The sequence below is a fragment of the Myxocyprinus asiaticus genome, chromosome 21 (genome assembly GCF_019703515.2).
Source record: "Myxocyprinus asiaticus isolate MX2 ecotype Aquarium Trade chromosome 21, UBuf_Myxa_2, whole genome shotgun sequence".
Classification (NCBI taxonomy): domain Eukaryota; kingdom Metazoa; phylum Chordata; class Actinopteri; order Cypriniformes; family Catostomidae; genus Myxocyprinus; species Myxocyprinus asiaticus.
This window is the reverse complement of record NC_059364.1, coordinates 18672837-18700457: the sequence shown is the minus strand read 5'-3', so window position 1 is coordinate 18700457 and position 27621 is coordinate 18672837. Positions and strand designations below refer to the sequence as shown.

Sequence of the window (27621 nt, the reverse complement as noted above, 5' to 3'; positions counted from 1 at the left end):
CAAGAATGTCTTAATGGCATTCACAGAGCTATCAGATATATTTTCCAAATATCTCTCTGGCCCAAACTTGAAAAACCATATGAGGAAGAACAAAAATCTTTTGTAGTCTCTTTCCTCTCACATTTTGCCCTATGTAACATCTCTGTCATGGCCTGAGAGACCTTTGCATGGGCTGTCCCTGTGAATGTCTGGAGCCGCCCACACTGCTGTCTGGCTGCCAGATGTACTGTATTTCTCCTTGGCCCCCTCAAGGGTTGAAACTGCTATCCTGTCACTGTGAGAAGAGAACCAGAGAGGAACTGAGTGAGAAAGAGAATTAGACAAAAGCTTAACTTTGGTGGCACAGTATCTGAAGTGCTTTTTCTGTTTAAAAGATTCTAGGAGCAACAGGAAACCAAGTTTGTTTTGGCAGGATTAACACAAAGAGAGACCTGAAACTTTGTTGAAACTAAGATGCAAAAACCAAAGGATGTGAACACAAGGGGCACAGCTGTGAGACCGTAAGCCATTCATTTAACAATCAAATAACATTTTGGAATGATAAGGATGCTATGCCATGTGTTATTTAAACATGAATTAGTTCACCAAAAAAAAAAAAAAAAAGATAAAGGAAATTCTGTCATCATTTATTCACCCTCAATTGCTCCAAACCTACTTTATATGACTTTCTCTCTTCTGTGGAACACAAAAGGAGATGTTTTGTGTATTATAGCGGATTTTGTTGTGTGTTACATGTGCTGGTGTTTCAGAAGAAGGAAATTGAATCTTTGTGTTCTTACAGCTCAAAACAAAGTGCATGTGTCTCTTTAAAACAGTACCAATGTTAGCAATAACCCAGTGTAAAATGACTAACATGTTTGCCAATTTACTTTATATTAGTCACAGCATAAATCCTGCATTGTGCTTTCTCATTTCAGCTCTGTGCAGATTATGGGTACGAGTGCCAGTGCAACGTCCCAGTCTGCTCCGTTTGCACCTACACACCAGTCTGATCACCAAGGCTACAGCATGGCTGCGGACAGGCGCTCACTACAGGCGGTGAACATTCACAACAGCAAAGCCAAGTCCATCATCACAAACAAGGCTGCCCCTGTTGTCATCACGTAAGTGACAAGTGCAACCTGATGCTTTTTAAAACTGGGCATAAGGGCCCTTGTATGCACAAAATGTCACGCCTGCATGTTACACGTTTACTGCAATGCATTAAGCAAAAACACATGTACATGTGCCTTTTCTTCCCAGATACTTTACTTTGACTTCAAGAGTTTTTATGAGAAAAACATGTATTATCAGTTGTGGGTTTTCAATGAAAAGCATTTTAATAGACATGTGTTTCGTCTCTATACAGAAGTAACTGCAGGGAAGAGTTTCAGATTCACGACAAGATCCGATCTGCCAACTACTCACTGGGGAGGATATCTGACATGTTGCCCGAGCACTACACTCCTCTGGGTGGGGGGTATTATATGGTACGGGATGTATACAATAGAGCTGATGTCTTGAACTATGGGGCCCCTAACTTCCGCAAAGTCAAAAGAAACTACCCACTTTTTGGTATGGGCTAATACAGCCTGAGTAATTTCAAACAGGTCCTCCAGAGATTGCAGATTGAGGGCTATGAGGTTAGTGAGGCCTCCTGTCCTTTGAGTATGATGAAAATAAATGAGATTCCTGCTACCTTTAAATATGTGAACATTCTTAAAACAAGCTAAATTTACAAAATAATAATTGTGTGAAATACAGAATATTCATGTTTTCAGAGAATATATCTTGAATTTATTACAAATGTTCATATCCCTTTGGCAAATAGTACAATATTAAATGTTCAGGAGCATCACAATTCTTTAGATGAGCACATATGTGGATGTGTGTTTGCACACAAAGTCCTCGGGCATGTGTGACTTTGTGCCATCGTGTACTTTGTGTCACAAGGGAGGCCCACTGTCTTTGACTTTGAAAATCCCTGGTCTATGTTATATGTTTCAGGAAGTAATATATATAATAATAGCCCGGTATAAGCTCAGTTCAATTAATGCTTCTATCAATAAAACATATATTTGTTAAAAATATGTTAAAAAAAGAAGTACAAAACTCATAATAACTAAAAAAGAAGTTGACAAAAAGATCTAATGCAATATCTTGGGATAATATATGCAAAATGAGATTTATTAACAACAAAAGGGATAAGCTTAAACCTAACAAACTTTGAGTTTAAATGCTTAAAAGAAAAACAAGACAAAAATACAGTTTTTTTTTTTGGTTTTTTTCAACTAATTTGGAATGCCCAATTCCCAGTGTGCTTTAAGTCCTCGTGGTTGCGTAGTGACTTGCCTCAATCCAGGTGGCAGAGGATGAATCCCAGTTGCCTCCGCGTCTGAGACCATCAACCCATGCATCTGATCACGTGGCTTGTTGAGCACGTTGCCACGGAGACATAGCGCGTGTGGAGGCTTCACACCATCCACCGCGGCAACGTGCCCCACCAAGAACGAACCACATTATAGCAACCACGAGGAGGTTACCCCATGTGACTCTACCCTCCCTAGCAACCGGGCCAATTTGGTTGCTTAGGAGACCTGGCTGGAGTCACTCAGCATGGACAAAAATACTGATTAAGAAAATTGAGTGATTTTGTTTCATTGTTCTCAAATTTTTTAAATATAAATGGTATTCAAGTGTAAAACAGGCACATGGCAAGAAAAATGCCATGTGTTCTGCAATTCAGACCACAATTAATGACCTCATATTGCTTTTTATCCCACAAAATATGTGAACAGGAGGTGATTTTCTTCTGTGAGAGAGAGGAGCCATTGGTATTCTTCCATTCAGATGAAGACTTTATTCCATACACTCCCAGAAGAAGAGAGAAACTTCATGAGATCCTGCATGACCTGGACAGAGGGCACAGTGCAGAACAAATAGATCTCTCCATCCGGAAGGAGGTCAGTGGTGAAGCGCTGCATTTTCTTCCATGTAAGCAGAACTAGCCTCGCTTGCCATCATTTTAAGGCTTAGTGTAGCCAGAGGTCATAGCATCTGTTCCATGTCAGATTTTAGTTCTCTGATATGTTTAACTTCTTTTATCCAGTTGTGTGACTTTGCCAAACTCAATCAAAATATGTCCTATGTCTATAATGACATTGAGCACTTTAAAGACGAACCTCAGCATGTCCAGATACTGTCAGAAGAGGATATTCATGTCACTGAGGAGGTCTACATAAAAACAATTTTCACTCAGCCATCGCACAGGTAAATGCTCATATTTTACATTGATGTATTTGGCAAATGCTTTTATCCATAGTGCATTCAAGGTATACTTTTTATCAGGATGTGTGTTCCCTGGGAATTGAAGCCATGATTTTGGCATTGCTAGGGCCATACGAACCGTTACTGAAATATTTTGATGCACTGTATATGTATTCTGTTGCTACTTTATTAAGCTAGCTTCATTTAGGTCTGTTTAAGGTACAGTATACTGAATATTGTTTAATCGTGAATTCTGATGGATTACAGATATTACAGACTAATCACAAACTTATTTTCCTTTTAAATAAAGTTTATTTTTCAAACCCCACTGACAAATAGTTTTTCTTGTTTGAAGCATAAACCTCACAAAATTTTGTTAGATTTTCCTGAAAACTAAAGACTTATGTCATAAGTCAAAACAACAGCATGAGATATGGCACTTACCTGCTCAGATGACATGTTTTCGGATATCTGTCTTTTCCTTTCTTTCATTATTTATTTGTCCATTCACTCTGAAAAGATGTCCTGTATTCATGTGTACACCGGTGCCTCGAACCACATTCATCCGCGCAGAGGAGCAGAGCCGTACCACAACCAAATTAACGCAAGACTCATGAGGGCCAAAAGTTACATATTACAGGCTTTTTTTCTCCCCAATTTGGAATGCCCAATTCCCAATGCGCTCTAAGTCCTCATGGTGGCGTAGTGACTCGTCTCAATCCGGGTGGCAGAGGACGAATCTCAGCTGCCTCTGTGTCTGAGACTGTCAATCCACGCAGCTTATCACGTGGCTTGCTGAGCACATTACTGCGGAGACATAGCGCGTGTGGAGGCTTCACGCTATTCTCCGCGGCATCCACGCACAACTCACCATGTGCCCGACCGAGAGTGAGATCCACATTTTAGCGACCACGAGGGGCTTACCCCATGTGACTCTACCCTCCCTAGCAACTGGGCGAATTTGGTTGCTTAGGAGACCTGGCTGGAGTCACTCAGCACACCCTGGATTCGAACTTGTGACTCCAGGTGTGGTAGTCTGCGTCTTTACTCGCTGAGCTACCCAGGCCCCCTCATAGTGTAGCTTTAGTGATTAACATTTTTATTAATTTTCAAAACAAAGAAAAACAAAACATATATAATGATTCAACATTAACTCCCACTACTTCCCCTCCCCAATCAAGAACCCCACCTGACCCCAAACGAACATCCCAGTGGTCTTACATAAGTACACACATTTACAGAGAATAAAATAATAAATAAATAAATATAAATAAATATATTTATTTTATAAATAAATATACACACACATACACACATATATACATACGTATATACACACACACACACACACACACACATATATATATATATATATATATATATATATACACATACATACATACACAAATAAATACACACATACACCTATAATAAACATACAACTCTAAACTATACCTCTCTCTCCACAGCCTCACTGCAAGAGCCCCCCAAAAACGTCAGATATCTACCCCATTTCCCAATATAAGAATCCCATATACCCAGCCTTCTACATGTTACCTCCTCAAAGGTTGCCACCCTTCCCATCTCCTTGCACTACTCCCGAATTGAGGGTGCTCCCACCGACTTCCAACCCCTTAAAACAATCTGCCTGCCTATCATCGCACTGGTGAGGACCCAATTTTTTTATGTATTTATCACCTACGTCGATGACCGCCCCATCACCCAAAACACAGAGTCTGGGGCAAAACGAAATCCGAATGCCCAACACGTCACACAGAACACTCTGTACCTTCAACCAAAATTCCTGAATCTCAGCGCACCACCAAAAAACATGGGCCATGTCTCCTTCCTCTGATTGGCATCGCCAGCAGGTGGGTGTGTCTTTAAGACCAAGCCTATACAATTTAGTGGGGGTCCAATAGAACCGATGTAAAATCTTGAATTGTATAAGGCGCACCCTTGCATCTCTCGATGCAGTTTTTATGTTTTTTAAAATCCTAGCCCATTCTCTCTCCTCCAATTCCAGGTTTAAATCTTTCTCCCATAATCTCTTGAGAGTGTTTGAGACTCCGTCCCCCAGACTCTGAATTAATAAGGAGTAATACACTGATGCCTCATGGTCCTTTTTAAAAGCAGAAATCACCTCTCCTAGAGTATCTGCTGCTTTAGGGGGGTGTATGCTACTCCCAAAAATAGTACAGAGCAAATGGCGTAACTGAAGATACCTAAAAAACTGAGATCTGAGGATCCCAAAACATTGAACCAGATTTTCAAAGGATCTCATCACACCGCTCTGGTAAAGATCACCGAGTGTATTAACCCCCCCTCACAATCCACTCAGACCAACAAAGAGGGGACTTATTAATGCATAGTTTGGGGTTTAGCCAAAGGCTCGAGGCAACATTTAGATAAATATCTGAATTAAACACTCTGGACACTTTTGTCCATACTGAGTGTAAATGTGAAATAATGGGGTGTGATTTAACTTCTCTATTCAGTTTGATGGAGAGGCTGTGCAATGGCAAAATAGGGGCAAGAAGTTCTTGTTCAATGCAGAACCAGGGAGGGGCTCTTTCAGGTGGAAGTGACCAATGAGCCAAATGTCTGAGACCGAATGCATAATAATAAAACAGATTCTTGGGTAGGCCTAGCCCACCTTTGTCAATCGGCCTATGTAATTTATTGAAATGTAGTCTGGGGCGCTTTCCACTCCAAATGAAGGACTTCGCTATGCTATCAAACTGCTTGAAATAAGAAAGGGGGACATCTACCAGGAGAGACTGTAGCAAGTAGTTACATTTTGGAATACAGTTCATTTTAATAACATTAACCTTCCCAATCATCGATAAATGTAATGAAGCCCACCTGACTACATCACTCGAAACCGTTTTATTAAAGGGTCAAAATTAACTCTGACTAAATCAGACAAATTTGTTGGGAATAAAATGCCCAAATACTTAATGCCCTGTTTGGGCCACTGGAAGGCGCCTGGCTGGAAGGCCGTTACTGGAGAGTACGCAGTCAAAGCCAAAGCTTCGGATTTAGACCAGTTGACTTTGTATCCTGAGAACTTGGAAAAGGAATTAATAATTCTGTGGAGGCAAGGCATAGATCTAGTGGGGTCAGAGATGAATAATAAAATATCATCTGCATAAAGCAGAAGCTTATGCGCCACACCTCCCACAATCACCCCTGGAAAATCATCATCTTTTCTTATCACAGCTGCTAATGGTTCCAGGGCAAGACAGAACAATAATGGGGAAAGAGGGCAACCCTGATGGGTGCCCCTATCCAGAGTAAAATAATCTGAAATTAATCCATTTGTTTGTACCGCTGCTACAGGGTGTCTATAAAGTAACTTGATCCAACCAATAAACGTACTCCCAAACCCATACATTTCCAAAATCTTAAAAAGAAAATCCCATTCTACCATATCAAACGCCTTTTCGGCATCAAGTGAGATGGCAGCGACCGGAGACTGATAATTCACTACTGACCACATGATATTGATGAAACGCCTGATGTTATCAGAAGAGCTGCGACCCCAAATAAACCCCACCTCATCTATATGTTTAAGAGATGTCATAACCTTACTTAATCGGTTAGCCAAAATTTTAGCTAGAATTTTAACATCTAGCTGGATCAGGGAAATTGGACGGTGACTTTTACACTAGCTTGGATCTTTGTCCTTTTTAAGAATCAGACTGATCCGGGCTTGTGTCATGGTTGGCAGAAGCTTTCCATTCTTTAATGATTCCGTATAAACTTCTAACAAAAGTGGAGCCAGTTCTGTAGCATAAGATCTAAAAAATTCAGCGGCAAAACCATCTGGCCCCAGAGCCTTGCCTGTAGGTAAGGAATTAATTACCTCATCAAGTTCCTTCAAGGTTATCTCAGAATCAAGAGTGTTTTTTTGCTCATTCGTCAGTTTAGGGAGTTCTAATGGTTCCACAAAGTTTCTAATATCTTCATCAGTAGACGAAGATGTGGAACTATAAAGATCAAGATAGAATTCTTTAAAAGCATTATTAATATCAATGGCTGAGGTAAATATTTCACCAGCAGATTTCATTGAGGGAATGGTAGAAAAAGTCTCTCTCTGCTTTACATATCTAGCCAAAAGCTTCCCTGCTTTGTCCCCTGACTCAAAGTATGACTGTCTTGCCCTGACCAACCAAAACTCAATTTTCTGAACTTTTAATATTTCCTTCCAACTCCACAAGTTCTCGTGCTTTGGATTTTTTGATAAATGAGGCATACTGTATGATCCGACCCCTAAGAACCGCCTTAAGTGCCTCCCAAGCCACGCCCACAGAGGATACTGAGGACCAGTTGGTCTCCATATAAACATTGATTTCAGTCTTTAACATTTGTTGGAAATCAGGCCTTTGCGAAAGGGATACTTTAAAGCGTCAACTATATGATTTCCTTTTCTCTGTATGTGGCAATATCTCTAAGTTTACCAGGGCATGATCTGAGACTAAGATGTTTCCAATTGAGCAATCAACAACAGATGAAATGAGGGACTTAGATATAAAAAATAAAAAAAATCTATTCTAGAGTAAATCTTATGAACTGATGAAAAAAATTTATAATCCCTACCAGATGGGTTCAAAAGTCACCAGATATCTACAAGACCAAGATTTTTATAGATCTTGTGAAGTGTCAATGTTGCTCCAGGGGGTTTACACACTTTTGCTTCACTATGATCAAGGACTGAGTCCATCAAAAGATTAAAGTCTCCTCCCAATATTATATCATGAGGGGTGCCAGCAGCTTGCAACATCCCTTCAAGATCTATAAAAAAGCCTGATCATCAACGTTAGGTGCGTAAATATTAGCCAAAATCAACCTTTGCCCCTGAATTTCTCCTAAAATAACAATGACTCTTCCTAATTTATCTTTAATCTGTTTGAGACATTTGAATTCTAGATGTTTATTAATCAATATAATAACTCCCTTGCTCTTACTTGAGCCAGCACTAAAGAAAACATGTCCACCCTATATCTTCCCAAATATTTCAGCTTCCTGCGGGGAAAGATGCATTTCTTGAAGAAACACTATTTCATATTTCTTGCGCTTAAGATCAGAAATAACCTTCCTTCTTTTTATGGGGTGCCCCAACCCATTCACATTCCATGTGGAGAGAGATAACCCGTTCACATTAACATTTGACATATTGAAATAATAAAAAATAAATAAAATGAGTGTGTCAAAACAAGATTACACAGACCACATTCCCCATTAGTGAAACAATCAAACCCCAAACTTCCCCCTGAACAAAACAAACAGAAAAAAGAAAAACGTGCGCATTAATCCCACACACGACAGCGCCAACCGGCGTCAATCCCTTAAAACTCAAAGAGTCCATGTACGTATGCGAGAACCCACGCGACAAATTTGCCATCGGATTATTCAAGTCCGGTGTTTCTGCTCAAATTTTGTGAGGCACAATTACATAACAGAAAATACTTTGTAAAACAGACCCCAGCCAACAGGCAGAATAACAGAAAAAACGTGTAGATTCATTCACAAAACTGTCTCGAAGGTGTGTTCCTCCACAAAATAAACTCCAGCTGATATAAAGCTATTCAGTTTCCTCGGACAGACAAACAAATGATCAGTGAGCCGGCTGTTATAAGTGCTGCAGATGAGATAATCATTCTACTAGGAGGCATAAGCACAAAGAACAAACCTATTTAACCACAACTGTCAAGTAGTGTAATTCCACAAAACAAGCTCCAGCCATTAGGCAGAGCCAGCGCGAAAAACAAAACTGGCATCCCGGTTCCTCGGATGACCAAGATCCAAACTATCTCAGAGGCCGTGCAAAAAAAATAAAATAAAAATACACCATAACTTACTCAGCCCATCAACTTTATAAAAGACGTTTTGTGGTCATCCAACTCATTCGGTCGATGAAGATGGATGTGCACGGCCGCCCGTTTGCCTTCACTCAACAGCTCCAGGACACATGCCGGAAGTGGCTGCTGGCTGAGGACCGCGACACCGAGGGAGTCATCAATCTTGTGGTACTGGAACAGCTTATCCATCGTCTACCGAAAGGAAAGGCAGAGTGGGTCCAGTGCCACTGCCCGGTGCTGCTGGAGGAGGCTGTCCAGCTGGCGGAGAACCATATGTTGGCGTATCAGAGGGTGGAAGAGCCCTCCCACTCTCTCTCTCCCCTCCCCGTGCCCCCCCCCCCCTCACTCGGTCTCTCTACTGCAGCCCATCCCAGTTCCCCAAGACGTGGAAATGAGCCGCCGAAGCCAGCTCTCCATTCATGGGGATTTTTCCCGCCACCGGTGGCTCCACTGTCTCATCGATCTCCCCCTCAGGTGGATGTACCCGCCGACACAGATGCGGGTGTAACACCTGGGCCAGCCTGCTGGAGTTGCGGGGATCCAGGGCACTTCCAGGTCCAATGCCCAGTGATGGAGCTGGGAACTGTGGTCCGGGTCCCTGACACTCCACGGGCTGCCCCCGATCGAGCTGGAGTGTACAGAATACCTGTGAGTGTCAAGCCTTGGTGGATACGAGCTGCAACCAGACCACAATACACTAAGGTTTGGTTCAAGACAAGGCTTTGGGCACAAGCAAAAGGGTGAGGGGTGAGGTGTGTGCATGGGGATATTCACAATTATCCTGTAGTGACACTCATAATTATATTTCGGGAACAAAAGCATGGAGGCTGCGATTAGTTCCCACCTCACCTATCCACTAAATTTGGGAACTAATTGGCCAGAATTAAAAAATGTATTAAAGGGAATATGTGTGGATGTGTCCTGCGATAAAGTTGTTTGATGTGAAATGTGTGATGCCTTGGCAGGGGAGGCAGAGCCGGGGAGGTCTTTGTCAGCTCCACGTCAGGGGGAGGCTTTGGCCCCTCCCATCCTTAGAGTATTTTCTGAAGGGGATTTCCCTCTAGAGCAATCGAGAGATGAAACCCTTAGGCATGCCCTTGACCAAGTGAAAGTTATTGATGGTCAAAAGCTCCAGCCGAACATCGCACTTTCATATCCATATTTCACTATTATAAAAGAGCGGTTGTATCGAGTGACGCTGGACGCTTAGACAAAAGAGGATACAACCCTATTGTTAATACCGTGGAGCTGTCGGGAAATGTTATTCCAGACGGCTCATTATTATCCTTGGCAGGTCACTTAGGGAAGGAAAAGACACTGAACCAACTAATGGCCCATTTCTATTGGCTGGGTATTCACGGGGATGTTTGCAGGTGGTGTGCGGCGTGCCGTGAATGTCAGCTGGTGAATCTGCCAGCCACCCCAAAAGTGCCATTGCGCCCCCTTCCGTTATTCAAGGTCGCCTTCAAAAGAATTGGCATGGACCTTATCAGGCCATTAGAGCAAACAGCACATGGACATCGCTTTGTATTAGTTCTGGTGGACTATGCAATGAGATATCAGGAAGCAGTGCCTCTGATATCAGCACTCTTCAGAATAATCTCCTGAGTGGGGATTCCAAAATAAATCCTCACTGATCAAGGCACTACATTTGTCACGAACACTACACGAATGTTACGAATTATTGGGTATCAAATCGATTCGCGCCAGTGTTTACCATCCACAAACAGACTGGTTGGTGGAACGATTTAATAAAACCCTGAAAAATATGGTTCATAAGTTCATGCACGAGGATGCTAGAAATTGGGATAAATGGCTCGAACCCCTGTTATTTGCAGTTCGAGAGGTCCCACAAGCCTCCACAGCGTTTTCCCCATTCAAGCTGCTGTATGGACGGCAGACGTGTGGCGTGCTTGATGTCATAAGGGAAGCTTGGGAGGAGGAACCTTCAAACATTAAAAATTCAATTCAATGTGTTCTTGATCTTAGAGCAAAACTCCACACTTTGGGTCAACTAACACAGGAGAATTAGCTCCAAGCTCAGGAACATCAAAGCCAACTGTATAACAGGGGTACTCGGCTACGGAAATTTGCACCGGGAGATAAAGTGTTCGTATTACTCCCCACATCGAGCTCCAAATTATTCACCAAGTGGCAAGGGCCCTTTTAGGTCACACGATGAGTGGGAGATCTCGATTATGAGGTTAAACGAACAGATAGAGGTGATGCACGTCAAATATACCATCTCCACCTCCCGAAATTATGGAGGGAGGCGGTCCCTGTGACATTGGCCATGTTAGTTCCAGAGAACAGAGGTGAATGTAAAAGCCAATCATGTTGCCTCGGTCACTTGTGGAGACCACCTCTCACTGTGTATCAAGTCACAGAGGTTGCCAAGTTGCAAAAAGAAATTGCAGACATTTTTTCTCCTCTGCTGGGTCATACAAACTTCGTCTTGATGAGTTGCTCGATCGGTTGGGAATAGCTCGCTTTTACTCGACACGTCAAAATACATTTTTGTGGTAATCGATATTATGCCACAAATGCTTTCGATTGAGCTTAACTTGTATTGAACTTGGAATATTACTTGAATCACAAGAACTGCCAGCGTAAAGCACACCAGTGAAACCTATTTATGTTACATTGTCATCAGCAGGGGCGGACTGGCCATCGGGAGAATCGGGACTTTTCCCGAAGGGCCGGCCGCGAAACGGGGCAGAATGAGCCACGATAAGCTGAAGTGGGCCGCCGCGTTATGCAGAACGGGCCACAAATATATTTTACAGCACTGTGATATGCCGAAGGGGGCAGCGATATGCAGAAAAGGATCAGGAAATGGCAAGTTATTTTTAGACGTCTTTTTAATTTCTTCATTTCTTCCATCTTGATTTTATCTAAATTCGTTTACATTTTAGCTAAATACTCTGTTCTTTGGTTTGATTGACGACAATGTCCTGGATTCTGTGAGAGAATGCTGGCTATGGACAGATACTTCTGTACGGTATTTTAATTTTGCCTTAACTATTTATCTATTATTAAGAGTGAGCTTATAAGTGTGTATTAGGCCAAGTCAAACAGTGCACCAAAGCATGTCTTTTTTGTATGTCTTTTTATTGTTCAGGATGCAATTGGCCTGCACCTTGCACTTCCCAGTTCAGTTTTAGTCACATCTCATTTACCAGCTCTGTGTTTAAATTTCTCTTTTAGCTATTACACACAAAACACATTTTGTTTTTCTATCATGGTACCCAAATGTAGGTGTTTTAACCAGGGCTATAGAAAGGAATTCTGGGCCCCTTACATATATATAAAAAAGAAAATACAGTTTAAAATTTGTTACCTCTGGGCCCCTAGAATCATTACCTTTCACCCCATTAGCTATGGCCCTGTTTAAAGGTTACCATCTTTATCGGGACACATGCAGACACAAATTCACCCACCTCTCTGCCCTATGCAGGAGACTCCAAACCTCTCATTGAAGCGGGATAGCTCAAGACCTCTGCCTGCACTGCTGTGCAGCTGCCAGGTGGGGGTGGGCCCCAACAATCTTGGCTAAATCCTGAGTGAATTAGTCTTTCATCACCTGCAGGGGGCATCAAAGTGCCCCAGGTACCTACATAGCACTGTTAGTTTAATTTCAATTAATATGAACTCTCCAAAAGAAGAGCACTATATTAATTAAAACACTGTACTACATAACATTATAGTTGTTTGAGTTAATTTCTCTGATTTACCTGCCCTTAAAGCTGAAGCACTCCATCTTTCACAGCCAAAAGGAAATACAGGAGGGAACACAAATTGGATTTACAAGTAATTCAGTTGCTAATCAGTCACCGATCTAAAGGTCAACGAGTTCTTGATGAGGTTAGGTGTTAATGGTGTTTGTAAACAGTGTAAACTCATAATTCAAATGAAGGGAGCACAAAATAGCATGATAGCTTTTTTTCTCTAGTGCTTTCAATGTGTGTTCAGTTATCTGAAGTATATAAAATCAGCAAAAAAAAAAAAAAAAAAACCCCATCCTCTCACTTTCAACTGCCTTTATTTTCAGTAAACTTAACATGTGTAAATATTTGTATGAACATAAATCAATAACTAAACCAAACTGAACAAGTTTCACAGACATGTGACTAACAGAAATGGAATGTGTCCCTGAACGAAGGGGGTGTCAAAATCAAAAGTAACAGTCAGTACCTGGTGTGGCCACCAGCTGCATTAAGTACTGCAGTGCATCTCCTCCTCGTGGACTGTACCAGATTTGCCAGTTCTTGCTGTGAGATGTTACCCCACTCTTCCACCAAGGCACTTGCAAGTTCCCAGACATTTCTGGGGGGAATGGCCCTAGCCCTCACCCTCCGATCCAACAGGTCCCAGACATGCTCAATGGGATTGAGATCCGGGCTCTTCGCTGGCCTTGGCAGAACACTGACATTCCTATCTTGCAGGAAATCACGCACAGAATGAGCAGTATGGCTGGTGGCATTGTCATGCTGGAGGGTCATGTCAGGATGAGTCTGCAGGAAGGGTACCACATGAGGGAGGAGGACGTCTTCCCTGTAACGCACAGTGTTGAGATTGCCTGCAATGACAACAAGCTCAGTCAGATGATGCTGTGACACCGCCCCAGACCATGATGGACCTTTCACCTCCAAATTGATCCCACTCCCGAGTACAGACCTCAGTGTAACGCTCATTCCTTCGACGATAAACACGAGTTCGACCATCACCCCTGCTGAGACAAAACCATGACTCGTCAGTGAAGAGCACTTTTTGCCAGTCCTGTCAGGTCCAGCGATGGTGGGTTTGTGCCCATAGGCGACATTGTTGCAGGTGATGTCTGGTAAGGACCTGCCTTACAACAGGTCTACAAGCCCGCAGACCAGCCTTTCTCAGCCTATTGCAGACAGTCTGAGCACTGATGGAGGGCTTGTTCATTCCTGGTGTAACTTGGGCAGTTGTTGTTGCCATCCTGTACCTGTCCCACAGGTGTGATACTCGGATGTACCGATCCTGTGCAGGTGTTGTTACAGGTGGTCTGCCACTGCGAGGACGATCAGCTGTCCTTCCTGTCTCCCTGTAGTGCTGTCTTAGGCGTCTCAGTACGGACATTGCAATTTATTATCCTGGCCAAATCTACAGTCCTCACACCTCCATGCAGCATGCCTAAGCACGTTCACGCAGATGAGCAGGGAACCTGGGCATTTTTCTTTTGGTGATTTTCAGAGTCAGTAGAAAGGTCTCTTTAGTGTCCTAAGTTTTTATAACTGTGAGCTTAATTGCCTACCATCTGTAAGCTGTTAGTGTCTTAACGACCGTTCCACAGGTGCTTGTTCATTAATTGTTTATGGTTCATTGAACAAGCATGGAAAACATTGTTTAAACCCTTTATAAGATCTGTAAAGTTATTTGGATTTTTACAAAATAATCTTTAAAATACAGTGTCCTGAAAAAGTGACATTTCTTTTTTTGCTGAGTTTAGAAACTAAGGCTTTTACTCCTGCTGAAATAACAACAACATATTGCTGGTCTTAGCTGGTTTAAGAAGGTTTAGCTGGTGTCCTAGACTGCCAAGCAGGTCTTCAGCCGGTTAAGCTGGTCTCACAGTCTGACCAAACTTTGCTCAGCTGGTCTCCCATCCTGACCAGCTGAAAAGTACTCAAAACCCCTCTAAAACCAGCTAAGACCAGCAAACCAGCTTAGGCTGGTTTAAGTTGTTGTTTTTTCAACAGGAACAACTCAAAAATATGTATAGCATATTAGGATTTACCATCTTTAAACAGAGTGAATGAGTGGTTCTGTCACCATACTGTAGGTTGATGACGCTATTGCCATGTGTTCAGAAATGCATAACATAAAAGATGCTGTATATGAAAACAAACTAAAGCTGGAAGGTATCGTTGAAGATGACCAGATTTAAGTGAGTATCAAAGTTGATTATTTAACTATTGCCATGACTTTTTTGTAAGCATTATTACTTTGTTAAATTAAGTTCATATGGCAATTCATACATTTATGTTTGCAGGAAAGCAGCACAAAAGGGTATTTTCTGCAAAGAACACTGCAGAGTCTTGAGCGCCATCTATACCTAATATTATTCGATGCCTATCTTCATGATCAGGTATTACTAACTACATTCTACCATATACAGCAGTGATATGTGTCAGTGTATGCCATCATTGTCCACTGTCTCTATCAATCTCTTTGTTTAGTATCCATTGGCATTTCCTCAGAGCTTCAGTCAGTGGTTGTGTATGAATGCTTGGATCTACAGACTGCTGGCCAGCATCAATTGCTCTGAACTCTCGGCACTAACCAGCCTTATAACTGATGGTATAAGAGTTCTGGTGAAGGTTCAAGTGCAAAGACACAGAGGTTAAATATCAAGACAGACAATACATTCAGAGTTATATTACATTGTAGAAAGTGCAACAGATTATTGATTTTTACCTAAGGAATGTTCCTTGTCTTGTTTTTTATTTTTATCCCCTTTACTCCCCAATTTGGAATGCCCAATTCTCACTACTTAGTAGGTCCTTGTGGTGGTGCTGTTACTCACCTCAATCCAGGTGGTGGAGGACAAGTCTCAGTTGCCTCTGCTTCTGAGACAGTCAATCTGCACATCTTATCATGTGGCTCTTTGTGCATGACACCACAGAGACTCATAGCATGCAGAGGCTTATGCTACTCTCCGCAATCCATGCACAATTTACCATGCACCCCACTGAGAGCGAGAACCACTAATTGAGACCACAAGGTGGTTACCCCATGTGACTCTACCCTCCCTAGCAACCAGGCCAATTTGGTTGCTTAGGAGACCTGGTTGGAATCACTTAGCACATGCTGGATTCGAACTCACGATTCCAGGGGTGGTAGTCAGCATCAATACTCGCTGAGCTACCCAGGCCCCGTTCCTTGTCTTGTTTAAAGGAGTAGTTCAGCCAAAAATAAACACTCTCATCATTTACTCACCCTCATGCCATCCCAGATTTTTATGACTTTCTTTTGCTAAACACAAACAAAAATTGTTAGAAGAATATCTCAGCTCTGTGTGTCCATACAATGCAAGTGAATGGTTGCCAAAACTTTGAAGGATCAAAAAAGCACATAAATTTGGTTGCTTAGGAGACCCAGCTGGAGTCACTCAGCACACCCTGGGATTTGAGCTAGTGAATTCCAGGGTGGTAGCCAGTGTCTTTACCACTGAGCTACCCAGGCCCCCATATTAATGCAATATAAACTAACATGAACAAATGATGAACAATAGTATTTTGATAAATTAACATTGACCAATATTAATAAATGCTGTAAAAAGTGCATGACACCTAATGTATTAAGTAATGTTAACAAATAGAACCTTACTGTAAAGTGTTACCCACATAATTTCTTCTGTTTCTTTGCAAGGTGTCCAGCAAGGTTTTAGTAACTGACCTGCTCAGTACAGCCAAGGAGATGAAAGTGGCCAATTTCAGATGTGTTTCCAAAATGGCTCTCTATGGTATGGCCCTGCCAAGCTCTGAGGTAAATACATTCTGAGATACATTTCAGACCAGTCTTTAAATTATGGCTGTCTGCACAGCCTAATAATAAGTGATCAAAGCTTGTTTGTGTCCATTTCAGGTCCTGTTTGTTGTGCTATCTCACCTGGCAGACCGGAGGCGAAGACACTCCAGAATTCTCTGGATAAATCTGCAAGGAGCTTGTGCTGGAGGAAATGGACAAATGTTCACCCAGTGTGAACCAGACAGTCTGGAACAGTCAATTCCAGTGTTTGTTCAACATCCACAAAAGCTCCAGGTGTGCGGAACGATTATGTTTGTATCTTGACTATTGCATTTTTTGGAAGGTTTGATCCGTGTCATTTATTATTAGAATCTGTAGCATATCTCATAGCTATGTAACATCCAGCGTTGGGTAGATTACTTCTGAAATATTATCTGGTACTGATTGCAAATTATACAACTAAAATTGTAATCGGTTACATAATCTTTTAGATTATACTTTTTAGGTAATCTATCCCAGTTACTTTTGGATTACTTGCTGAATGTTTTGATGAAAATCTAATTTTGTTGTCAACATCGAGTCAAATCATTTTTCTTGTTGAGCACTTTTCACAACAATCATTTCAAGGCAGCTTTACAGAAAATTATGCAGTAATGTCTCAGTGTTACTTATGCAGTAAGTCCTCAGTGAACAGTATAAATGAAAATGTGATTGAAAATCATGCTTTAAAAATTATTTGTCTTTAGGCCAACTGACTTTAAGCAACTCACTGGGGCAACTATGCAACTATGGCAGGGAACCCAAAACTCCATATGATGTTAATGGAGAGAAAAAATCTTGGGAGAAACCAGGTTCAGCTAGGGGAGCCAGTTTCCCCTCTGGCTGTAAAGCATGAATAGTAAACATGAAATCAAACAGCAATTTGCTATTTGTCAGTCCCTGAGCCCCTAGACACTTCCTGAAAGTCAAGATTGATAGATAGCATAATCCATGTGCAATATGGTAATCCATAAAAGGTAATATGATCATACAAATCAAAGATGTAATCTAATTACTTGATTTTGTAATCTTATTACATAATCCAGATTACATAGTTCATTACTACCCAACACTGGTAACATACAGTTGTGCTAAAAAGTTTGCATACCCTTGGAGAATTGGTAATATATGTACCATTTATTTAAAGAAAACATGAGTGAGCAGGCAAAACACATTTCTTTTATTTCTTATGGGATTCATATTCAACTGTGGTTATAACAGAATGGCACAATCATAAAACAAAACATGGCAACAAAAAAAAAATGAAATGACCCCTGTTCAAAAGTCTGCATACCCTTAGTTCTTAATACTGTGTATTGCCCCCTTTAGCATCAATGACAGCGTGCATTCTTTTGTAATAGTTGTCTATGAGGCCCCAAATTCTTGCAGGTGGTATAGCTGCCCATTCGTCTTGGCAAAATGCCTCCAGGTCATGCAAAGTCTTTGGTCGTCTTGCATGAACTGCACATTTGAGATCTCCCTAGAGACTGTGATGGCCACTCTAGAACCTTCACCTTTTTCTGCTGTAACCACTGGAGGGTCAACTTGGCTTTGTGCTTAGGGTCATTGTCGTGCTGGAAAGTCCAAGAACGTCCCATGCGCAGCTTTTGTGCAGAAGAATGCAAATTGTCTGCCAGTATTTTCTGAGAACATGCTGCATTCATCTTGCCATCAATTTTCATAAGATTCCCCGTGCCTTTAGAGTTCACACACCCCCAAAAAAATCAGTGAGCCACCACCATGCTTCACAGTGGGGATGGTATTCTTTTCACTGTAGGCCTTGTTGACCCCTCTCCAAACAAAGCTCTATTCTGGTCTCCTCACTCCAAATTACAGTGTGCCAAAAGCTGTGAGACGTGTCAAGGTGTTGTCTGGCATATTGTAACCGGGCTTTTTTGTGGCATTGGTGCAGTAAAGGCTTCTTTCTGGCAACTCGACCATGCAGCTCATTTTTGTTCAAGTATTGTCATATTGTGCTACTGGAAACAACCACACCGTCTTTTTCCAGAGCAGCCTGTATTTCTCCTGAGGTTACCTGTGGGTTTTTCCTTTGTATCCCGAACAATGCTTCTGGCAGTTGTGGCTGAAATCTTTCTTGGTCTACCTGACCTCGGCTTGGTATCAAGAGATCCTCGAATTTTCCACTTAAGTGATTGAACAGTATTAACTGGTATTTTCAAGGATTTGGATATCTTTTTATATCCTTTTCCATCTTTAAAAAGTTCCATTACCTTGTTACGCAGGTCTTTTGACAGTTCTTTTCTGCTCCCCATGGCTCAGTATCTAGCCTGCTCAGTGCATCCACGTGAGGGATAAACTCATTGACAATTTATACACAGGCACTAATTGCAATTTAAAAAGCCACAGGTGTGGGAAATTAACCTTTAATTGCCATTTAAACCTGTGTGTGTCACCTTGTGTGTCTGTAACAAGGCCAAACATTCAAGGGTGTGTAAACTTTTGATCAGGGCCATTTGGGTGATTTCTGTTATCATTATGATTTAAAAAGGAGCCAAACAACTATGTGATGATAAATGGCTTCATATGCTCACTATTCTCAAATAAAAGACAGCTTTTTTTGCATGATCAGTCATATTTTCAAAATCAATGCCAAAATTTCACAATTTTTGCCAGGGTATGCAAACTTTTGAGCACAACTGTATATTAAACATATGAAACATGTCTTAGCTCATTTTATTACCTCAGTGTTTTCCCATCCTGATCCCGCTAAACTATACATTTTGGATGTCTCCCTTATTTGACATCTAATTTAAGTCATGGAGCGAAACTTCAGGTGTATAGGCAAGGCACAGCTTATACAGAGAACAAACCAACCCTTCAGTAGACAGTACAACACAAGGACACGTTCTTGCAGTTATAACACAGCTTGGAGTGCAAATCTGAACTTGGGGATCTCAAGACGTGTTTTTCTAAGTACTAAACTACTTTTAACTTGACATTGTCAGAGTGTAGGGAATGAGAGGCTCAGGACCCAAATGCAGAGTGAAAATAAAACAGGGAATTTATTAATACAAAATAAAACCAAGAACACACAAGGGGGGAAAAAAAAATCAAACATAAACTACCCCAAAGGGGAGAAAGGGTAATCCAGGCTGGGGCAGAGGGAAACGGGACCGACCGGACCGAAACCAGGTAAGGGAAACAGGACCGACAGGGAATATATAAGCTCAACCGACTGAACACCAAAGACTGACTAGGTACACAAGACAAACTGGCACTGGACAGCACACACAAGGCTAAAAGAGGGAGAGAAATCAAACGGGTTAACAGGGGACAGGTGAGGCAAATTAACTATTAATAAGCAAACAAGAAGGCAGGGTATGACTTAAGACAGGGAGACACATGGCAATGCAGAAACAAAACAAAGCCATGTGCTCTCATAAAACAAAACACCCGAGTGTCATGAGCGCCCATCGCCAAGACAATAAGGCAATATACACCCACGCGTAGCAATGCCAAACAAAGCGACGCCACGCATTCTCACACTAAACAAAACCTGAGCGTACATCGTGAGGCAAACGCCACGTGATGCATGCTACAGATGACTGTCATTAACAGACAGAACATGGAGCATGAGTGTCCGGATCCCGACACAGACCGAAACAGAACAAGACAGGAAGTCAGGATCTAGACACCATGCTCCAGACATGAAACAAGACAGACCGAAGAGTGCACGGCGGGGAATTCAACCGAAACGTTGCACTCACACAAAGACAGACATGGGATGATGATGATGCCATGGTCCTGTCAGACAAAAACCCAAACTGTGACAGACATAGCAACCTATAAATTGGTAGGTTTATGATGCGACGCAACCAAAGTGAGATGCTCCAAAAGCATCCAACTGATGCAGGTGTACAATAACAGGTCCTTAGAAAAACCCTTACAATAAGTCTCGGACTGACAGACAAATTCAGTTGCAAAATGGATTGATGTGAACTGTACATGTGAATAGTTATAAGTCAAGTAATTTATTTGTTGAGCACTTTGTTGTGCTTACATGCAAAGCGCTTCAATAATATGCAAATAAACAATACTTTGATGAGACAAATCAAAAACTGGCTTTAGAATCCAATGCTTAACTCCTATGCCACAGTAATGGAATGCATTTTAATGAACTGAATACCATTTTTTATATAATATATAAATATACACACTGGTGGCCAAAAGTTTGGAATGTTGTACAGATTTTGCTCTTATGGAAAGAAATTGGTACTTTTATTCACCAAAGTGGCATTCAACTGATCAATGTATAGTCAAGACAATAACACGAACAATTACTATTACAATTTGAAAAATGTTCAGAACATTTTTAAACTACTTAAATGTTCTCATTAAAAAAAATCCTCCATGTGTAGCAATGACAGCTTGTCAAAGATCTGCAAATCTAGCTGTCAGTTTGTCCAGATACTCAGGTGACACTTCACCCCATGCTTCATGTAGCACTAGCCATAGATGTGGCCATCGTTTCGGGCACCACACACACACACCAGTCTAGCTGATCCCACAAAAGCTCAATGAAGTTAAGAGCCATAACACTCTTTTCTAATTATTTGTTGTCCAATGTCTGTTTCTTTGCCCACTCTAACCTTTTTTGTTTTTCAGTTTCAAAAGTGGCTTTTTCTTTGCAATTCTTCTGATAAGGCCTGCACCCCTGAGTCTTCCCTTTACTGTTTTACATGAAACTGGTGTTGAGTGGGTAGAATTCAATGAAGCTGTCAGCTGAGGACATGTGAGGTGTCCATTTCTCAAACTAGAGACTCTGATGTACTTATCCCTGTTTAGTTGTACATCTGGCCTTCCACATCTCTTTCTGTCCTGTCCTTGCTAGAGCCAGTTCTCCTTTGTCTTTGAAGACTGTAGTGTACACCTTTGTACGAAACCTTCATTTTTTTGGCAATTTGAAGCATTGTATAAGTTTTATTCCTTAAAACATTGACAAGACTTTTGTTGTTGCCATTTAACTAATATTGACCTTAAGATATGCCAGTCTATTGCATATTGTGGTAACTCAAAAAAAAAAAAAAAAAAAACATTTAAAGGGGCTACATTAAGAGTAATCAAATTTCCTTAAGGAATTGTTCATTCAAAATTGAAAATTCAGTCATCATTTACTCACCCTCAATATTCCAAACACATCTGACTTTCTATCTTTTTTGCAACACAAAAGATGTAAAACAGCCTAACTGTCAGAGACAACTACTGAGACAGATGCAAGTGCAGGTTAGGTGACTCTAATGAAGACTGGCAAACAATCCACAGAAATGTAGTTCAAGAATCTAAACAGGAACAGGCAAGGGTCAGGCAATCAGCAAACAAAATATCAGAGGCAAAGATACTTAGACTCAAAAACCAGTAAATATCTGGCAGAGACTATACAGGCTTCATACCATCTAAGACACAAGGAGTAGAGCATATACTTCACAAAGTGACTGTGGCTGAAAGTCTCTTATGAAGGGTGTTTGTAATTGCATGCAGGTGTGTGTAATCAGAAGTCTGGTGATTGAGAGCATTGCATTGTGTTGTGGGAAATGGAGTCCAGGGCGGCCATGTTTGGAGGCCATGTTGCTTGCTGGGAAATAGAGTCAGTAGACTGGGCTGACCTGACACTAACTGACAGCCTTAGTCATCATTCAGTTTCGTTGTATGGAAAAAAAGATTAACTGAAAGTGAATGATCATCTTTTGTGTTCCTTTAAGAAAGACTTGGGGTTTGAAACAAGATGAGGGTGAGTAAAGATGGCATGCCGTTGTGGGTGAACTAACACTTTAATCATTTTAGTAAAAGCACTGTTGCTTATTTTACATGCAAAGACCATTTCATTCTTTAAAAAATAGAAGATTTAATTCTAAGGGTGAAAGAGAAGGTGGGGAATGGTCAGAAAAAAAAAAAAAAACCTAAATTGTTTTGGGAACAAAAAATTCTACCACTACACACTCACTAAGCACTTTATTAAGAACACTATGGTCCTAATTAAGTTCCCGATGTGGTCTTCTGCTGTTATAGCCCATCCTCCTCAAGGTTCGACGTGTCGTGCATTCTGAGATGCTATTCTACTAACTACAATTGTACAGAGTGGATATCTGAGTTACCATAGCCTTTCTGTCAGCTTGAACCAGTCTGGCCATTCTCCACTGACTTCTCTCATCAACAAGGCACTTCCGCTCACTCTATGTTTTTTTATTTTTGGCACCATTATGAGTAAACACTAAAGACTGTTGTGTGTGAAAATCCCAGTGATTAGCAGTTACAGAAATACTCAAACCAGCCTGTCTTGCACCAACAATCATGCCACATCACATTTGTTCTGAGATCACATTTGTTCCCATTCTGATGGTTGAGGTGAACATGCACTGAAGCTCCTGACCAGTATCTGCATGATTTTATGCATTGCACTGCTGTCACACGATTGACTGATTAGATAACTGCATGAATAAGTAGGTGTACAGGTGTTCCTAATAAAGTGCTCAGTGAGCGTAAGTGGACTCAGTGGAAAAAAGTAAAAATACAAAAGTCAAATATAACTCCTTTAAAAGGCTGCCACTGCTGTCCTGAAAAAACAAACATGTTTTAATATTTAAAAAATTGTGTAATGATTTATATATTTCCATTTGAAAGATGGATTTAAATGATTAAAAACATTGTTTTTCAGGATGAAGTTTGACCCATGCATTCCCTGCGTGCATGCTTGTTTGTGTTCAGCTGGTGATGCATCTGTTGCCTAATGGTCATCGCGTGAAAATAGAAGTGGACATGGCTCTTGATGTTGTTAGTGAGACAGTGACCCCCATGCATTACCATTCACGGAAAATCATCATATCCACTTACAGACTGGTGAAGTGTGTGCATAGTTCAAATACTATATCTACGTGTGACTGTCTTTAATGTGATTCACTTAAATATCTTTCACATGTTTGTTTGCATAAACTTCAACATGAAAAGCCAACCATAAACCGGAACCACACAACAGGTGGTTAATATAACAGTCAATCAGTGCTTTTTATTTTAAGAAACAAGTTGAATAATTGATTACATCCTTGCCAAGTGTATCTCCTGTATTATAGCCTTGAGATATCTTAGAGATACAAGAGGATTTTCTCATTTGCACTTTGATGGGCTTAAAAGAAGCCAAAAAATGATCAATGCCTATTACACTGCCTCCTAATGTGTGCATCAGGCAAGAGCACTCTGAATGTGTTTAATTTTGAGGCAGAAAAACATGCTTTTATTCTGAAGTGAATGCCATGAAATAGAGGGATGTAAATGGGCAGAGAGCTTTCAAAGAAACTGCTTTGACAAACCTTGCAAATATTTATTATGAAGCAAAGAGAATGGTGTTATCTTTTGAAATCATTATCTTTTGTGTTCTGATATATTGGTGCAACTCATTTGGAGCAAACCATCATGACAATGAAAGCTCAGTGTACACAAATAGAACAATAGAAGAATAGAAGTGGAGTGAAGTTACCCAATTCAATAACCTGATACTGATACTTGACCTTCATATGGCCTTGCACAAGCAATCTCTTCAACAAGAAAAGAACAAGTCTCTTTTTTTTTCTTTTTTTTTTTTTGATGAATGCACTGTACTAACATGCAAAACCTGTGGCAATTTATCAGTGAAAGTCTGGTTTGAGCTTGTTACATAGAATTTGTTTGTACTGGCACTGCTGCTTCATTCTAAATCAACTGCATCATCTGAAGTTCTTGACTGATTCTCTGACATTGTGTGAGTTACTTGCTAATTTGCTCCTATCTCATTACCTCCTGATTCAGTTATTAATTAACATTACTCTCACTGACCACTTTATTAGGAACACATTATTACACATACTTATTACTCATTATTCATGTGATTATCTAATCAGCCAATCATGTGGCAGCAGTGCAGTACATAAAATCATGCTGATACAGGTCATGAGATTCAGTTAATGTTCCGTTAATGTCAAGTTAACATCAACCATCAGAATGGGGAAAAAATGTGATCTCAGTGATTTTGACCGTGACATGATTGTTGGTGCCAGACAGGCTGGTTTGAGTATTTCTGTAACTATGGATCTCCTGGGATTTCACACACAACAGTCTCTAGAGTTTACTCAGAATTGTGCCAAAAACAAAAAACATCCAGTGAGCGGCAGTTCTGCGGACAGAAATGCCTTGTTTATGAGAGAAGTCAACAGAGAATGGCCAGACTGGTTCGAGTTGACAGAGTCTATGGTAACTCAGATAACCACTTTGTACAACTGTAGTGAGCAGAATAGCATCTCAGAATGCACAATACTTCAAACCTTGAGGTGAATGGGCTACAACAGCAGAAGACCATGTCGGGCATTTTATTAGGACCATCGTGTTCCTAATAAAGTTCTCAGTGAGCATATACCAAACATTAGATTTAAAAGAAAAGGGTGAATTGCAGATTAATATAACTGCTGGTTTAAAGTTACCAACAATTAAAGGTAGATTTGACCTTTTAACATATTCACCCTGGTTCCAGACGTGGACTGGCGAACACCTGTTATTTTAAGTCCTAAAAGAATGTCTACCTGAGATATTTTCAACAGATTACTAAGGAACTAGCTTTCAAGAGAATTTGAATATGTATATTAGTTAACTAACCAATGTGCACCTTTTTATACACTGATGTAATCACTCATTTGTGTAAATTCCAGAGACTATTCAGCTTCTCTCTGAACCTGCCTACTTATGAAAACTATTGTATGTTTATACCATCCACAAGACATGCTTACCAAAGTGAACAGATAATGAAAATAATAGCAGTCTGAAAAAATGAATTAATAAACATCTGACTATGTGTTGCCATCAGTTTTTTTATCAGCAAATAAGAGGGAAACTATTGGAATAGAAATGAGAGAACTGCAATTTCTTTCCCCTCAGATTAAGGCAGCTAAATTAGAGACTGATGCACAGTGGATGCGGTTAAGAAATCTCCAGTACCTCGAGCGCTACATTTATCTCATCCTGTTCAACTGCTACCTCCATCTGGAGAAGAAAGACTCCTGGAGGTGATCCTTCAGCCAGTGGATATACCAGGTGGAAGCCTCATTTGCTTGCTCACTTCATAGAAGACATACAGTAGACCACATGCAAGCTGTTTTTCGTGCTTATACAATAGTGTGTATTAATAAACTGATTTCAGCTGATAGAACTAATATTTTCTACCTCGAAAGTTTGTTAGGAGAAACATTTCTTACCATTTTATGAAAGAACAGCATTCTTGCATCTAAAGTCAGATAATAGATGTACAAATCAGATGAGCAACTAGATGAGTGTAAGTAGAGTTACGATTACAATTGCAATATTATTTTTTCTTCAGGTATTTATATTGTACTTTATTGGTGATAAATTCTAGCCTCTCAAGTATTAAAGTCAACATGAAATCAAAATAGACCCTATTTACTTAATTCATGTTTCTGGTCCTATTGTGCATCATTGCACAGTATAGCAAATAAATAAAATGTTGGTCTTCATAATATTACATCAAAACCTGCTCTGTCTCTAAAACTAATTTCCTTTTCAACTGACCTCACCAAGCACTTATTTTTCAACCTCTTCCCTCCAACCACTTGGCTCTGTTCAGTTATGGAACTGCTCAGAAGTGATATGATAAGTGTGGGTGATAAAATGCACGAAGAATGCAAATGGCAAAAAGCAAAAGAAGAAAAATGTGAAAGTGGAGACTGATAGTAAAAAGGACTTAATTAATAGTGGGTTCGACTCCCCACCACAGCAAATCATGCAGTTAAAATTCCAGTTGTTACGGAGATCTTTGCATTGGGCTTACTAATTGGTTGCTGGGCTTTTTTCCAATCAAATTTTGATTTTCATTTTGTTGTACATGTACATATAGTTACATGAAAATGAAGTTGATAATGGTGAATACGATGATTGGCTGTGATTGCTCTATGCTTGGTATGTCCCTTTGTTGACCGTCAATGTTGTGGCTCTGTGGTGCAGCAGACTGTGCAGTGGCCTGTTGAACAGAAAGTTGTATGTTCAAATCCATCCTGAGGTGATATGTAATGTTGTGTGTTTGCACTTTAGGTGATCTTTGGTTGTGGTTAATGCTGTGCAATGCTTGCCATTTTGGTGCTTGCCCCCATAATTGCTGCTTGCAGCTATATATTTTTATGCATTTGATAGTCCAATCAACTTTTAAAATAGATTTGTCTGATTAAATGGAAGTTGGATTTATTTTTATTTTTTTACAGTGCTGGTTGAGTTGTTGCTTTGAAAAGTTTATTGGAGGACACCTATGGTGCTGTAGAGTTTTAGCGAGTATAACCTTGGTTTATTGCCATGGCTTTTAGTCTAGGTTTGAGAGGCTGAAAAAATGTAAATGAAATTAAAAGACTGTAGAATTTCTGGTGCTCTTTTTTTTTCAAAGCAGCTTATACTTAACAAATTGTTGTAATGAACAGAGCATTCTTTGGCTTGCATATAGAAATATTTATTTACTTGCAGAGCCAAGATACCCATATACAAAGACACATACACAAATTGCAAACAACTGTATATTCTGGTAAAGCACTTAAGCTGAACATTGTACCTTTCCTAAATTGTGAAGCAGAACGAAAATGGCCATTGAGACCATTGAATAATTTTCCTTTAATTTCATCCTATATGACAAGTGAGCACAGCTAAGCCAATTTTATGACCATTACTTACATGAAATTACAGTGAATTGTCTAGATATATTCAGAAAATATATAACTAAAGTACTGTTAAGTGCTGTATCAAGTATTACTTTCTTTTGCTGTTGCAGGTGGCAGCTAAAGCTGGCATCTATGCCATCCTCAATCATCTGGGCTTTTCGGAGTTTGAGAACCCTGACATCTATCCGATGGCTAGGCTGCGTTTCCGCTGGCTCCCACACAGTGTCCAGACTCTACCCCTGAGAGGGGAACTTATTTAGAAAGACACAGAATCCCAA

At 40.5% G+C, this 27621-nt stretch overlaps 1 pseudogene; it reads left to right on the top strand.

Annotated features, from left to right (window-relative positions):
• Positions 1-453: 453 nt before the first annotated feature.
• LOC127411702 (paladin-like) lies at positions 454-27621 on the top strand (annotated as a pseudogene).